Here is a 15496-nt window from a genome sequence, read left to right as displayed (position 1 = left end):
CATTCGCGATATAACGTTACTGTATAATGGTTGTGGAGCCAAGCAAACTCGTTAGTAATAAAAGCTTTTAGTAAACATGATGACATTGAAATGTTTTTGTTTTTTTTATTCTATGCACTCCTGACAGTAGAATAAGCCATTACAAAGGCCCAGTCAAGCAAAAGAAAGAAAATACAGTGATATACCTTGAAACCGCCAGAATCTTAAAAGATACCGTGATACAAATTCTTGGTCATACCGCCCAGCACTAGTTTGACTTAAAAGGAGTCACATAAAACTACTAAAATGAGGATGTTACGTGACGTTACGAATGTCATTGCGTCACAAACTAAGGTTGGTAAAACTCTTTAACTTTATTTCAAAAAGTGACAGTTGGCTTTTGGTCTCACACGGGACACAAACCCTGATATCCTGGGTAAAAGTCCTGTGCTTGTTTGACCCATCCACCACCCCAACCTACCTCCTTACGCGGAATTGGGCGCTCAGATACTTTGTCAGCTTACTTTCTTGTTTGCTCTCGCAATAATTACTATGTCCACGAGAGGTCGTTGCCTAACAAAAAACGTAAATATGTGTCGTTACATACTACATGCACAATCCGCCGATACTGTTGTTTTCTGGGTCAGGACGGTCTGCAATTGCCTAAACCCCAATAATATAACTCTTTTTTTTTACCGTATAACACTATGAAAGCCAGAAAATATTCACAATTCAGAAGCTGAACTTTTGGCCTTTTTGCCTGAAAACTACAACTAATAAACTAACAAAATTGTTGCTGATTATTTTTCTGCCTATTAATCGATTCATTGACTAATTGTTTCGGCTCAAAATACATGAATTGGACTTAATACTCCTACTCGTCAACTTCCCTTCAAAGCTATAAACCAGAAGACCCGAGGACAGTAGCCAAAACCACCTTCTCTGTACTTTTACATATAGTGATGAAATGAGGATGGTGTATTATTCTTTGAAACCTTGGAAGCTGACATCAAATGCCATACCTAATCCCCACTGTGCTCCAGACCTCTGGAGCAGATCACAGCCCATACCTTGTAATCCTGCTACAGTTTATTAAAGGGGGATGATGTAAAGAAGCAGCTGTGGGATGAAAGCTCATTGTGAAGGTGAGTGGCAAAAACATCTGTTTGAATGTTATTGGGCTAAGCTCTCCCCGAGTTATCCTGTTAAGTTTTTATCACACACTCACTCTTTGAACCAACAAAAAGATCTTATCAAATATAAAGTCAACTTCTCCCTGTGCGATACTCAAATATGAGCAAATATGGAGCAAAGCCCCATTACAGGAGCAAAAGTATTTCCAATAATGGAATATGCATACACACATCAATTGAACATGCATGCATGAAATATTTACCTGACACTAAAATGAAGACTAGTAAGTGGTTTTGTAAATGATATGTGAATACTGGAGCACAAATTTGAACTAAATGCATATTGCAAATTAATCATCCTCTTTTACTTCAACATACTAGTCAACAGGGAGAAAAAACCTTTTAGCTTTAAAAAAAAAAATCATTTCAGTCTGTGTATTATTTACTGTCATTCGTTTGAATCCCAATTAGGAGATAATGTTATTTTAATGTTGCCTAGATGATAGAAAACTAAAAGCAAATATGAAAATAGTCATCACTATCCTCTTACATCCAATTTATTGCTGCTCATAATTATCTATTTTAATTAACTATCATAATTATTAACTGGTCAAAAAAAAAAAAGAAACAGTGCAAAACATACTGAACAACTGCTACACAAATACTGTAGATTTGTGTGGGTGGGGGTGGGGGTGGGAATGATATAATTACAAGATTAGAGTGAGTAAACAAAAATGCTCTCAATTGAAATGGAAAAAATAAATGACTTTGAAAAAAGAACATGGAGGAATCAAAAGGAAGCTATAATCTGAATGTCTCCGACATCGGAAGGAGCTCCAAATTAGGGATCTTTAACAGATCAATGCTGATTGTATCGTTATATGGCCAGACTGTCACATATGGTAAAAGCAAGCCAAAAACATTAACCAGTTATATTGGGATTTAGGTTAAAACGACAGGGCCATCTTCTAAAAATTGGGCCTCTACGCTACCATGATGCTAGTCTATATCGACAACGTTTCATTTATGGATAGTTCTGGTTCCGCCGGATGTCCCTCATTTTCGGCCGGATGTCCCTCACCTTCTGCTTTCTTTGTGTTGGCATTCTAAACTCTGGTCGATTCACACTTGACAGCCATTTTAATTCCAGAGCTCGCCTCCCTATGTACACATGTTCCACCAAAACAAGTTCCTTCCTGAGGCTATTTTGCAGAGGCACCGTGGCTTTGTCTTGATTCTTTGATTGTGATTGATTTAAAGAAATGCAAATAAACCAGAGCACGTTTTTCTCCCATCCCGGAATGCTGTGTAGACTTGCCAGACCCTCCTCCGCAGCTCTGTGGAGGAAGGTCTGGCGTTTTTCAATTACATGGTACCTGCTCGACTCGCCTCGACTCTACTCGCCTGTTTTGGTTTTCCATTATAAAAAATAGTCCCTGGTAACTGCCAACAGGTACTTTTTTTAGTATCACCTCCGTCGAGGTTCCAAACGAGCTGAGGCGATATCAAAAGGTGACGTGAAAACCTGCAGACTACTGATTGGTCAGAGAGAATCGTCACTAATCACTGCATCATCATTGCTAGCGACAAACGGTGGTGTCCTGAACAAACCCGCCATTTTTTAAATAGTTTAGCCAGCTGTATTTTTTTTTCCACCTCCAGCTTCTTTTGAAACAAAATTTGTCTTCTGGCAAATGTCGAGAATCAAAAACAACACACCTTTGATGCGTTAGGTCACGGCAGTCGCTATGACGACCAGCCACGCTCGCCTCACGTGTGAGGCGATACTAAATCTGCAATGGAAAAAGGAGGACGGGGCACCGCGGCCAAGTCGAGTCGAGCCGAGCCGAGCTGAGCTGAGCCGCAGTGGATAAGTGCCACAACATGGTGCTCAATAGTCTCATTCAGCACCACGGACAGCTCCCTGCACAGCCTCAAGAGATGGCTGCTAAACCCTTCGACAGTAAGCATGACTGAGGCATCATTAACACTGGTAAGATAGCTTTCTCTGCAGACTAATCTGTGCCTATCACTTTCCTGTGTGTGTGTGTGTGTGTGTGTGTGTGTGTGTGTGTGTGTGAGAGAGAGAGAGTCCTGTGTTACTTAGGTTACTTACTGTTAACAGAACATATATTTGTAAAACAAGAAACTAGAGCTTATTTGTGTTAAAAACTTAATGAGGGCTAAATGTTTTGATCTGACGCACACTGCGAGGACGTTATTTCCATCTCCTCTGTAACTCAGAAATCAAAGCACAGACTGTCTACGCTGCCTTTGTTAGGTGTGTGACCTTCCCACAATAAACCTAAATCAATGTCTCTAAAGATCAAATTTCATGTTAAGACAAACCCAGATCTTTGCCTTTGGAACAAATGTCAAATGTTGCTTCGGGTGGTGGCGCGAGAGCGCGAGCCCGCAGGACCGACCAATGCTTGACATTTTGTTCTCATGAGTATTCATTTGCTCCTTTAATATTACTACCACTGATGTGTAAAGAACGGGGGGAGCAGACAAAGGAGAGAAATGGCTTCAGTTGCCTCGTGGATTAAAGCTGAATTAGTAACTTTAGTTCTTTACAAAAAGGTTCTCTAATCAACGAGTACAACAGCAGTCAACAGTATGTTTACAGATTTAACTTCTTCAATCCCAGTCAAAGTACAAGCTCATGCTGTGAAGCCACAGAACTTTATTTTAGATTCTTGTGGAGATCCCAAAGTTTCCAAAGATACCAAATATGGCAGGGTGAATTTTTAAGGGGGTTGAAACTCCAGTAACCCTGACAAAGGCCCCAGGCCAATGCGTGTTGGTCTCACAATAAAATTGTTCTTAATGCTACAAGTGTTGCTGGAGTTTTGACATTTTAGATTATTTTTCTTCTACAAGCATGTTGTGTAAGACATTGCAAGTAAGTCTTAGGGAAGTGTGTTTAAACCAATGCACAAGATATAAAACAGTGTGTTTCCATGTGATGGAATGATGCAATCACAAAAACGTGGAGTCTAGGTGTGGAATATTGTGTTAAATTCTTAACAATGTATTCAATGTTATAGGTATTAAAGGTAGCCTGGTCCTACCAGACTCTCGTACGTTTCATTTTTACAGAGAGTCTGGCCTCTCTCCATTGACAAGTGTTAACTTCCTTGAAGACGGGTACTCTGTTGAAGTTTAAAACTATTGGATCTGCCCAGAGCCACTCTGGATCTGCCATAACCAATCGCTAACGTTTGGTCGTGACGTCGGCTTAGCATCGTTAGCGTTCGCCTTAGCCACTCCTTCACCACTAACGGAGCGAGCTGGAAAATCAAACTCCCCGTGGGGAGGAGAGCCACAACATCATGGCCACCAACAAAACTGAGCAAAGATTGTTCTTGCTCGGGCTTTAACTTATGGATATTTGGCAGCGTTGCCACAACGGACCGAATGGCTTCGCTCGCATCTTTCTCCGCCGCCATTATGGTACTACAACTCTAGCACACGGCCTCAACGTCATCGTTCTCAGCCACTCCCTCTGTTCGCTGATTGGACCGCCAAAATCTGGCTGGAGAAAACCCAAGACTATACTGCAAATCCAGACGTAGTACTGAAGGGAAATGAAAATTTAGCGTAAGTACGTAGGAGGGCAGAGCCAGGCTACTTTAAAGGTACATAAAGGGCAAATAAAGTACACTGGCTGTTAAGGGCTTCATGTGCTTACAAAAAAAGCTGTTATCTTCCAGAAACATTTATGGCACCATCTCATGGAGCTATTGGGACACTTTTGTGTGACTGACATTGATAACTGGACATCTTAACTAAAAAAAAGAAATACAGTGACGTGTATAAAAGTAAACAGAGTGGCAGTTGTTCCAAGAACCAATTGGATTTTACCCAGGGAAGCCTAGGAAACCCCAAAACAGCACTTTGAAAAAGGCTGTCTGAGGGTTACAGTTTTTGACGATTGCTCACACACTGAAATCAAAAGTATTACACCATTTTCAAGACCTTACACTCGAAGAGCAAAACATTGGCCCAGATGTTCTCCACTATAAGCACAATGTCAGCTTCACACTTTTTGCAAAAGAATACACACAGTGATTTGCAACACACTAAACACACTTGTATTCATTAGACACAGAAGTATATGTGTCACTTCCTTGCAATTCCAAAGCACTGACGGTCAAATTACCACAACTATGAGCCAATCTGTGAAACACAGCCATCAGCTGCGTAAATATATCATGACTGTGTCATGACAGTGTCATGTGTTCATGACAGTGTCATGTCACTCTTATAGATACCTTCAAGTAAAGTGTTACCACAAATGATTAGTTACCCTTTTTCAGAAGGGTAGTTACTGTTTTTACTTTTGAAAAACAGTAACTAATCATTTGTTACCCTTCTGAAAAACAGTAACTACCCTTCTGAAAAACAGTAACTACCCTTCTGAAAAACAGTAACTAATCATTTGTTACCCTTCTGAAAAACAGTAACTACCCTTCTGAAAAACAGTAACTAATCATTCGTTACTCTTTGAAAAACAGTAACTACCCTTCTGAAAAACAGTAACTAATCATTCGTTACTCTTTGAAAAACAGTAACTAATCATTAACTACCTATTTTTTTGTGTACCTTATTGTAAAGTGTTACCAATTATATTTTCCTCAGTCTGCAGCATTGGTCTTGTGTAGTGTTTGGTGAACTTATTGTATATTTGCACTTTCTCTGTGTATTCATTTACAGCACTCTAATCACTAAGACGTAGAATTTTAGGTTAGCAACAGCAGTGTGTAACTGGTTCAAACAGAATTAAGTATGGATTTAATAAATTAGTGAATAGTTTTTGCAAGATTGTTTCATTTTGCAAAGGTTCTGAGGTGTTCTGCTAATTGTGTGTAGTGTTTTGAAAAACCTGTCCCTGCTTTCAAAATATTGCTTAAGCAATCAACAAAACTGTAAGACTTGCTTTTGCACTTGGAAGGTGACTTTTTCTAGTGTAAAACTGGTCCTCATAAAGATATAATTACTAATGCACTTACCACACACACACACACACACACACACACAAACACACACACTCTATAATCCTGTCAGGGGGTCCCCAGCAAAACCCTAGACAGGCTCCAGTATGTCCAAAACTCTGCCGCCAGGGTCTTCGCCCACACCAAGACCTGGCAGCACATCACCCCAACCCTCATCCACCTTCGCCGGCTCCCAATTACTGTAAGTCCTGCATCAAATATAAAATCCTCCTTCTCACCTACAAATCCTTCCATGCCCTGGCCCCACTGTACCTCTCCGACCTCCTCCATCCATACACCCCACCCCGAAACCTGCGGTCCTCAGACGCTGGCCTGCTCTCCATTCCCCACACCAGACTCTGTACCTTTGGAGACAGAGCCTTTAGTGTTGCAGCCCCATCCCTCTGGAACACCCTCCCCGTAGATATCCAAAATGCTACATCCCTGGACATTTTTAAAAAAAAACTCCTGAAACACCACTTATTCACCACAGCCTACAACCTCCTTTAGTATAGCCACAGTAATTCTGTAAAGTGTCCTTGGGTTTCTTGAAAGGCACTATATAAATAAAAATTATTATTATTATTATTATTATCATTATTATTAGTATTATTATTATTATTATTATTATTATTATTATTATTATTATTATAAGGCCGATTGAAACACCTTCAGCTAAACAAATAATATAATATCTTAAAAATAAAGTCATAAAAATTATGTTGTGTTTGTTGGTCGGTTGCTGTTAAGAATTATAAGTTGCACTACACTGTAATATTAAATGCTTTGTTTTGATGTATAAATCAGATAACAAGCACTGATAAGGATCGAGCAGTTGTTCTGACACCTTTCAATATGTTAAACATTCAAAAAGCTGCCTTAAAACGAATTATTAACTGATTATCTTAAAACCTCCACATGAATGGGAAAAGGCCTCGTTCCAGTCAAATCATTTCATTAAAATGTTTCTTAAATATTGTGATCTCAGGGTACCAGACAGACGAGTAACATATTTCACAAACAGAAACCAGTGGAAATCTCATATCCCTATCTGTTACTTTCCCTTCCTCAGTCTCACACGCACAAAAAAAGCGCACACGCACCCACACAAAATAAATTGATACATATGGCAGAGCAGAGGCATCTGAATCAAAACAAATCCCACTCCACATGACGGGGTCGTGATCTCTCCGAAGCAACAGATACCATTAATCTGACAAATATGACAAGTTATGGGTGTGATCTAAAAAAATATATATATATATATCTACGTATGACACACAATCAGCAATAATAGGGATGTGGCTGATGTGTGCCTGCTCATATGAGGCAGGCAGAGAACAAAAGTAATGAATAAATAATTTAGCTTGTTATCAAGTGGAATGATGAATGTAATTCTAACACTTGGCCATGATGGCTGCATCAGGCTTTCTTGAACCTCTTGATGAAAAAGTGGCACGTGAAATGTGTTCACTAGAGGGTGTCACCGCCCTCTGCTATATCCACTTTCACCCACTCTTACCCTGTGCCTTTTACTGCAGAATTAAATAAAGTAAATTAAAGGGATGTAACGATGCATCGTGAATCGGTTAAAAATCTATATAAATGTGCAAAGATAACAACCGGTTTGAGATTAAAAAAAATGAATCGCGATGCAATTTTAAAACGGCCTAGGGTGTATTCTACTTTTGCTGTCACGTGTTATTAGTCTGTATAGATCATTTCTATTTATTTAGTTTATGGATATGGGGTTTGTATTAAAAATCTAATTATCAATCTTTTATATTATTTGTTTTTATTTAAGATATAATACAATTTCAGTTGCATTTTTGATAAGAGGACACATCTGTTGTTTGGCACAGTTTATATAAATAAAGGAATATTTATCTGTCTGCAGCTCATTCTTTTTAAAAAATCCTGAAGAAAAAAATGGAAATCATATTGTGCACTTAGACCCACTTCTAACCCGTACCTATTAGTTCAGAAAGACAGTAAATTAAACAGCGAAAAGCCTGTTTCTGTTGTCAGATTCTGCCTGCGGTTAATACGGCTTTCCCAAAGGCTGAGTTCAGACTCTGGGGCTTTTGATGATGAAGACGCAGCTCCCAATGTCTGGAATTGAAAGCTTTGATGCTACTTTTTAATATTGTGCTGTTGGTGCACAACGTGGCTATCTGCCCCTGAGATATGGCAAACAGCATATGGACCAAGGTGGCTCTTTGCTCCATGGATCGCTGCCTGCTGCACACTCATGAATTATGGAATTCGGCACAAATATGCAAATCTGGGCATTAGCCTAGTTATCCCCCTATTGTACTGTAAGTTATAGTGACTTATCTATTATGTATGAACCAAGGATGGGAGTGAAGAGGTCCTGGCAGTCGGCTTCACGGCCCTCACTCAGTTGCACACTTTCACATCATGAAAAAGCATGAACAGCAGGGGAGGTAGCTCCAAAACACTAGCTTTCTGCCGCTCCACATCTCCGAAGACTTGGGAAAATTAGAGCTTGCTTCCATGCTCAATTGCCAAGCTCCTTAAAATAACAATGGCTTCCACGGGATTTGGAAGCCTGGAAGATACGTAGGGGAATAAGCATGAAGTTGTTGCTAATCATCCAATTTCCCCCCACAAGGCTATGAAATGCTAGTCTGATCAGTAATCAGTCCACAGGCGAGGCAGACAGGAGATCCAGCCAACTCTGCAGGGCACACATAGAAATCAGCCTCTGTATGACTTTACCATCACAATGCTGGGTGAGTGATTGTACTCCGTTAACCTAATCATAGCGGTGTGTAAATATCCAAAATCAAGAAGCAGGGAGAATCTGCTAGGTCAAACGGCTCAGTTTTTAAATCACACACACAGTCTGCTCAGGCTAAAGGCATAATGAAGAAGTCCTGTTTCTCGGAGACGAACAGAGACATCATTAGCTCAGATCAAAGTCAATCATCACGCACATGACAGCTGACAACTTTGATAAATTATGGAAATAATCATACCTGGTCAATGGTGAACCCAGTTGCTATGGTTACAAGACAAAGCCACTCCTTCACCCTGCACCATAGTCAGCAGTCCTGCTAGTTTCTGACAGGAGAACATTTACTAAAGGTGAAGCTGAAAGTTGAATTCTCCTCACTTTTGTGTCCCGAAATTTTAAACTATAATAATGCTGCAGCTATTGTGCACATTTACCTTGTTTTCGAAGGAGGATAAAACCTTTTTTTTCGGGGCATAATTGTGGAAAAAGTATCTGAGCTTTAGGGCTCTACGGGTCTAACGTTGATACATACCAGTTTTCCCCTTTTTAACAACCACACATATCAGATAAGATAAAATAAGATAAAACTTGGTTTATCCTGAGGGACATTTCTGTGCAACAGTTGCAATACAAAGTTGGAACAGTGCAAATATCATTGGTGATGTATCGTTAGTGATGTATTCAACATTAGGGATGACTCATCACGCTGTTCAGTATGTATTACACTCCCAAAGTGAAACCAAAGATACTCTATACCTAAATATAGCACATTACACGTTGTGCCAATGGTATGAAACGGTACACACTTCCTTCCTGTTTGAAAGTGTAGTGAACATTGTGTGGATGGAAGTTATATTTGTATTTAGCTGTGTAAATATTACACAGCATATTACACAGCTAAAAGCCACATTTAGAATTACAAACATTAGTTTCGTTAGGGCGTTGGCGAACGTTAGCTGATGTTAGCTTATCTGTGTTGTAAGATCTCGTGAGAGTTTGTTACTTAGACAGAAACAGGTCTCGAACAAAGTAAATTTTCTCCTGATGTGTCAGAATGTTCTGTAGATATGTGGCTTGTGAAGAATGGGTCCAACTATGGGTCCTAACTATCTGTCATAATTTGTGTTCACGTTCACTTTTCCCATTGGAATAATACACTTAGGGCCTTCTGCTAGGCTAACTAGCTTCCACTTGGAAAGTAGAAGCTAGTTAATCTAGCTTGCCTCTAGATGTTACTTATCGTTCATATTATTTCAACACCTGCTGAGTCATTGACAGCTCCCCAAACACTAAATGCTGTATTTGTCTCACATTAGGCTATGCAATGGAATTAGGCTAGCTAGCATTAGCCATTTTTCTGTCATGGGTTTGATTGTGATGATGACAATTGAACAGACTGTCAACACTCTGTCAACACTCTACCCTGTATTTTGTATGTTACTCCGGGATTTCATATCATGACAGGTAACTACGTAACAATGTACAGAATGCTCAGGTCACAGGTGGTACTACAACAACAATGGTCCCCAGTTGGTCCCCAACTGCCTGTGTGTCTCTACAGGTATTACAAACTACTTTTAGTGCCCGCCCGTACAGATATGCACCAATCAAATTACAGCACCGACGTGTCAGCTCAAAACAAAAATTCAAGACCCCTGGAGATCACAAATGTAGATGGTGCTACCCTTTAAAGGAAAAAACAAACATAAAGACTTGCATCTCTTCTTTCCGGTATTAAATCTGCAATTTTGACTAAATAAGCATATGAGTCAAAACAAAAACCAAGGATATATATTCGAAATTCTTAGCAAAACTGAATTTAAATTTCAGTTGGACTTTACTACATAAATGAAGGCCTTGAGAGCACATTCTTTTTTGCATAAGAGCTCTTATCTCCTAAGGGAGAATCAACCCACCAACCACAAAAAGCGAAAAAGTAAATTTAACTAAAAAAGAAAAAGGCATTTCTAACAAACACCCTTGTATGCCTCAGCAAATATTTTTCATCCTTGAATTTAAAAAAACCTCATCAAATATCAATTCCATTGTTTTGGAATTCCAGTGCACTCTTGTTTTGTCGTTCTTCTCTTTGACCCCCCCCCCCCCCCCCTCTCTTTGCTCAAGTGAAGCCAACTGGATAAACTCCATCAAACAAAACATAATGAAACAGTTTCTCCCCCAACCTCCTCTCTCTATCCTCCCCACATGAAACTCTCCTGACATTACGGAGTAACATCCGCTGACCCTGTATATTTGTCCCGTCATAAATCACTACAACACCTTGAGTTTTCTTTGGGGATTTAGATATGATAACACCTCCCTCGACCGCCATCGTCTTTACAACCAGACTCATAAACACTTTCAGGAAAATCCCACAGACCATCCAGCCCGCTGCCTTCTATTTAACTCCACCATTACTTACACGGTTGCTTTCAGGACAAGCAAAAGCAAACAACATATCTGTCCCAGTTTAACTTCAGAGAAACAGTCATGGTCATTAACCGGGGAGGAAAATAACGAGGGCACACCCCTTTGCCATAGTGAGCCTTCGCCCTTTTTTTAAAAAAAATTGTTAAATCAGCACACAAAACACACCATCCACAACATGAATGCATGCCCTCCCCCCGAACACCCCCACCCGTCATCATGGATTGACGGAACCCCTTTATTCCTCCATCCTCTTAAAAGAGTATGTTGTCAGCCTGTATGCCACTTTTCTGACCAATTTAATCTCTCACTACAGGAATTGCCTTAGTTATATATATTTTTGCATTCATCATAATACATGTATTATATTTTACTGTTTTCAGCATCCGCACTTTGACTAAGATTTGTGCTTACATGTAATTCATAAATTCAGCACAGATCTTTCATTTTCAATGTTTGATATTGTGTGTATCCAAAAATGAATTAAAAAAGGGGATTTACTCCAGTAAGTTTATGGTATGGCCTAGAGTCTGCAGAGCACTGATTTAAAAAAAGCTAGTGTGTGTCTGTAGAGGCTAAGCCCAAGCTTTAAGCACCTGAGGTGCTGTTCCACAGATAGAGATAGACTTTTTACATTTTTGATCAATGAAAGTCCAAGTCATATTTGCAGTTAAAACGTTTGGTTCCATTTATTTACACGAGATCTTAGTTGGGTTTCCAGACAAATCACTGCTTGTATGTATGCCTGTGTAGTGTTGTGGTGTTGTGGTGTTGGTGTGCGTGTGTGCGTGTGGTCAAAAACTGTACGTGCTTCCGGATTGCACCCGAGGAACCAAAGATTGGTTCCTATTTATACCAAGGGCACTAATTGGCTCTTACAGTGTCTTTACAGTCGCGTACACCATACAGCTTAGACCCATATAGTATCCTAATTTTGAGGACATTAACAGCCCCAGCCCTCACTTTCAGGAGCACGGTTGCTAAGTGCTGCTTATGACTGAAGACTGTGAAAGAATGGAACTATTTTAGATACCCACCAATTAAAAACCACTTTTAAAAAATGGGATGAGGCTGCTGCTGCTGCTGCTGCTGCTGCTGCTGCTGCTGAGAAACAGCACGTTTCATTTGAATTTCATCAGAGAACTTATTCCAAACACCCGGCGGCGAAATCTTCAGTCAGATATGGGTTGAGGTGTGAAACACACACACACACACACACACACACACACACACACACACACACACACACACACACACACACACACACACACACACACACACACACACACTTCAAAATCTTATTAGTATCCTAATGTGCACACACCTGTGTTTTAGTGATGGGGTGTAAGAAATCGATACAGCATAATATCGCAATATTGTCTGTGGCAATACTGTATCAATACACGTACACCAAGTATTGATCTTTTATTATATAAATTGCACTTGACAATTTAACTTTTTAATAGTAGAATAATATAATCAATTGCTTTTTCAGTCCACAAGATGGCGCAGTTGAGTTTTTTTCTGGTGAGGTCAGCAGGGGTGACCATCGGCGTGCACGAGGAAGTTAGGAAAATACATTTCGGCAGTAATAAATTGCAACATATCGCAGAATATCGCAATATGTTTAAAAGACATAAGTATCGTGATATTATCGTATCTGCGCCACAGACAGCTCTGGTGCACAGAACTGCCACCCTCGAGTGTGTGTGTGCGTTTTGACCAACCACAAAATGTTAACCTGGCCAGTTATCAGTGACTCAGTTCAGTGACAAATGCTCTACAGACAACTGACAGAGTGAAACTCAGATCATCCTCCAGCCTGGTACTGGACATTGAAGAAAGCTTGGACACTGGAGGGTGTCCGGTTCAAGTCCCTGCTCTGACGAAAGTCATTTTTTATCCAGACATCAATTCCAAATAATACATTTTAAAGCTGTAATTGCAATTCCGCAATACCGTGATTTTTTTTGCTGAAGATTATCATACCGTCCGGAGTGTGGACTGGTAGCTGGGGAGGTGCCAGCTCACCTCCTGGGCACTGCCGAGGTGCCCTTGAGCAAGACATTAAACCCCCCCCCCCGCCCAATTGCCTGGAGCGCCGACTATGTGGCAGCCCCATCACTGTGGCATCTCTCCGATGCATGTGTGTGTGTAATTAAAAAAAAATAACAGTGAAAACATTGAATTTCCCCAAGATGGGATTACTTTTTCTTTACTTCTTTTTTTTTCATCATTAACAGTAACACACTGGTAACATGTGCATCTGTGGTACTGCAATTTAAACTGTGCCTTAGAACAAACGTGTCTGGTGTTTTTCCTTTGGCTTAGTCGTAAGTGAAAATGTTTAGCTGTCATTTCAGTGTGCGATGCATAAGAAGTAACTGTTACAATTGCAAGACTGTGTTTAACCTGTGTACAGCTGTGCATGGCGCTAAGGATACACAACGGTATTAAAACTTTAGAATGTGCGCGCACAGCTGCTCACTGTTGCAGATTGACATGTAAACCAACGTGGAGCTGGAGGAGTTCAGTGACCATCCAGTGTGTGTGTGGAGTCGGTTTAACACTGAATATTAGCTTTCTCTTATCTTTTGGAGGCATTTGATGACCGGTCAAATTTCCATTTTACGGAAAATGGAAATTTATATATATATATATATATATATATACTTTATTTTGTTTGTTTTGTTTTGTTTTGGGTTTTTTTTTGGGGGGGGGTAATGCGCTTTATGCCTTTTGAGAAATGCTGCAGCTAGAAGCACCAGCTCACATAAGCCAACACCCACACGCTCATAATTAAAGGTGAATTGCACAGCCTGTGGTGATTTGCATCCTGTGACGTGAGTATGTGGCTGCTGGAATTTCAGCAGACAGGAGATATAGGAGATGTGATGCTGATGGGAACACAATGGCACATCAAGGCTGCCTTTCACCAAGAACAGGAAAGTGGCAATAACCATTAGCTGTATGTGTCTGCCCTTTGAATTGAGCGTATACTTATTAACGTCAAGATACAGCATGACAACTTTTTAGTCTTTCATCCACCATTCTTCAGCACTAAAAGTAGAACTTGCGTCTGTGTGAGCTTTCTGTTATTTGAATCTGATTGAAACACACTAACTTAATACATTTCTAGCCCAAACTTTTAACGCATTAAAAGTGTAAATGTGAAGTTTATGTAATATGACATAACCCAAGGGGTTTTTAGTGAAGAGATTGCTCCTACGGGAGCTTATAAAGCAAATTTATGGGATGTAGCATTTTAATTAGTCAGATCAATACTCTATTACGGAGGATTTAAATGGGATCTGCAGGGAAAAGACAAGGCAACTCATTTCACATGAATGAATGATCATGTTTCAAAATGTCCGAGACTCTGCTTGCTGCGAGGCGATTCTGGATTTATTCTATCTTAATAATTGAGAAATTAATCGCCCGTGAATTTCAAAAAGCATAAAACATCCTTTTGTCAGACGCTGCATGGAGATTTCAAGCGTTAAAAAGCATAAAAAGCATGCGCGTTAGCCGCCGTTCCGTTCAGGGAGCGGAGTGTTTCACACAGACAAAAGTAGAGGAAATGTGTCAAGAAAATCTGGTTACCTCGCACGGGGTTTCGGGCAGGATCTCAGCGCGCCTCTTGGGTTTGGGTTGATCTCAGGAGCGGAGGACGGTGATGGTGATGATGCTGAACCCCGGAGCGCACTTTGGCGCACTGCCGGTCCACATAGAAGAGTAGCAAGAAAAGCGTCCGTCTCTCCTCTCGGCCACTCTCATCACTGATTCATTGAAAGGCAGACACCAGGAGGGAACGGGAGTCCTTGTTTATTCAAGGCGGATAACTCGATTCCCGTCTCCAGCTCACGCAGACAAGCCTAATGCCTAGAAACGCCGGGCAGAGTTGTGCCCAACAAGCCGCTGCTTTGCGTAGCAGAGACGGGGGGTGGGGGGGGGGGGGGGCGGGGAGGAGCCGTCTGCTCTGCCGTCAGATGATCAGGGAAAGGTGCTCTCCTCACTGATACTCTGCAATCACCAGCCGTACAGAGCTGCAGTTCACACTTTAACACAATGATCCCTATCTAATCATCTACTCTCAGCGGGGAGAGACTACTTACACTGTCACTCTCACATTGTGTTAGTGTATTATTGTTCTGCCTGTGCAGGTATACTGTATACAGTATGTGGCCAGGTGAATTCAA

General features: G+C 40.6%; 1 protein-coding gene across 1 annotated transcript in view; it reads right to left on the bottom strand.

The window, feature by feature from the left end:
* Positions 1 to 15363, bottom strand: part of hs3st1l1 (heparan sulfate (glucosamine) 3-O-sulfotransferase 1-like1) — a 35039-nt gene extending 19676 nt beyond the window's left edge. Inside the window, exon 1 of the mRNA XM_031296857.2 lies at positions 14901 to 15363. The gene's annotated coding sequence lies outside the window, so the exon portion shown is untranslated. The remainder of the gene's footprint in view (positions 1 to 14900) is intronic.
* Positions 15364 to 15496: the final 133 nt, after the last annotated feature.

The sequence above is a fragment of the Sander lucioperca genome, chromosome 15 (assembly GCF_008315115.2).
Source record: "Sander lucioperca isolate FBNREF2018 chromosome 15, SLUC_FBN_1.2, whole genome shotgun sequence".
Taxonomy (NCBI): Eukaryota; Metazoa; Chordata; class Actinopteri; order Perciformes; family Percidae; genus Sander; species Sander lucioperca.
Note: the sequence above shows the minus strand (reverse complement) of the source record. Positions and strands in the feature narration are given on the sequence as shown.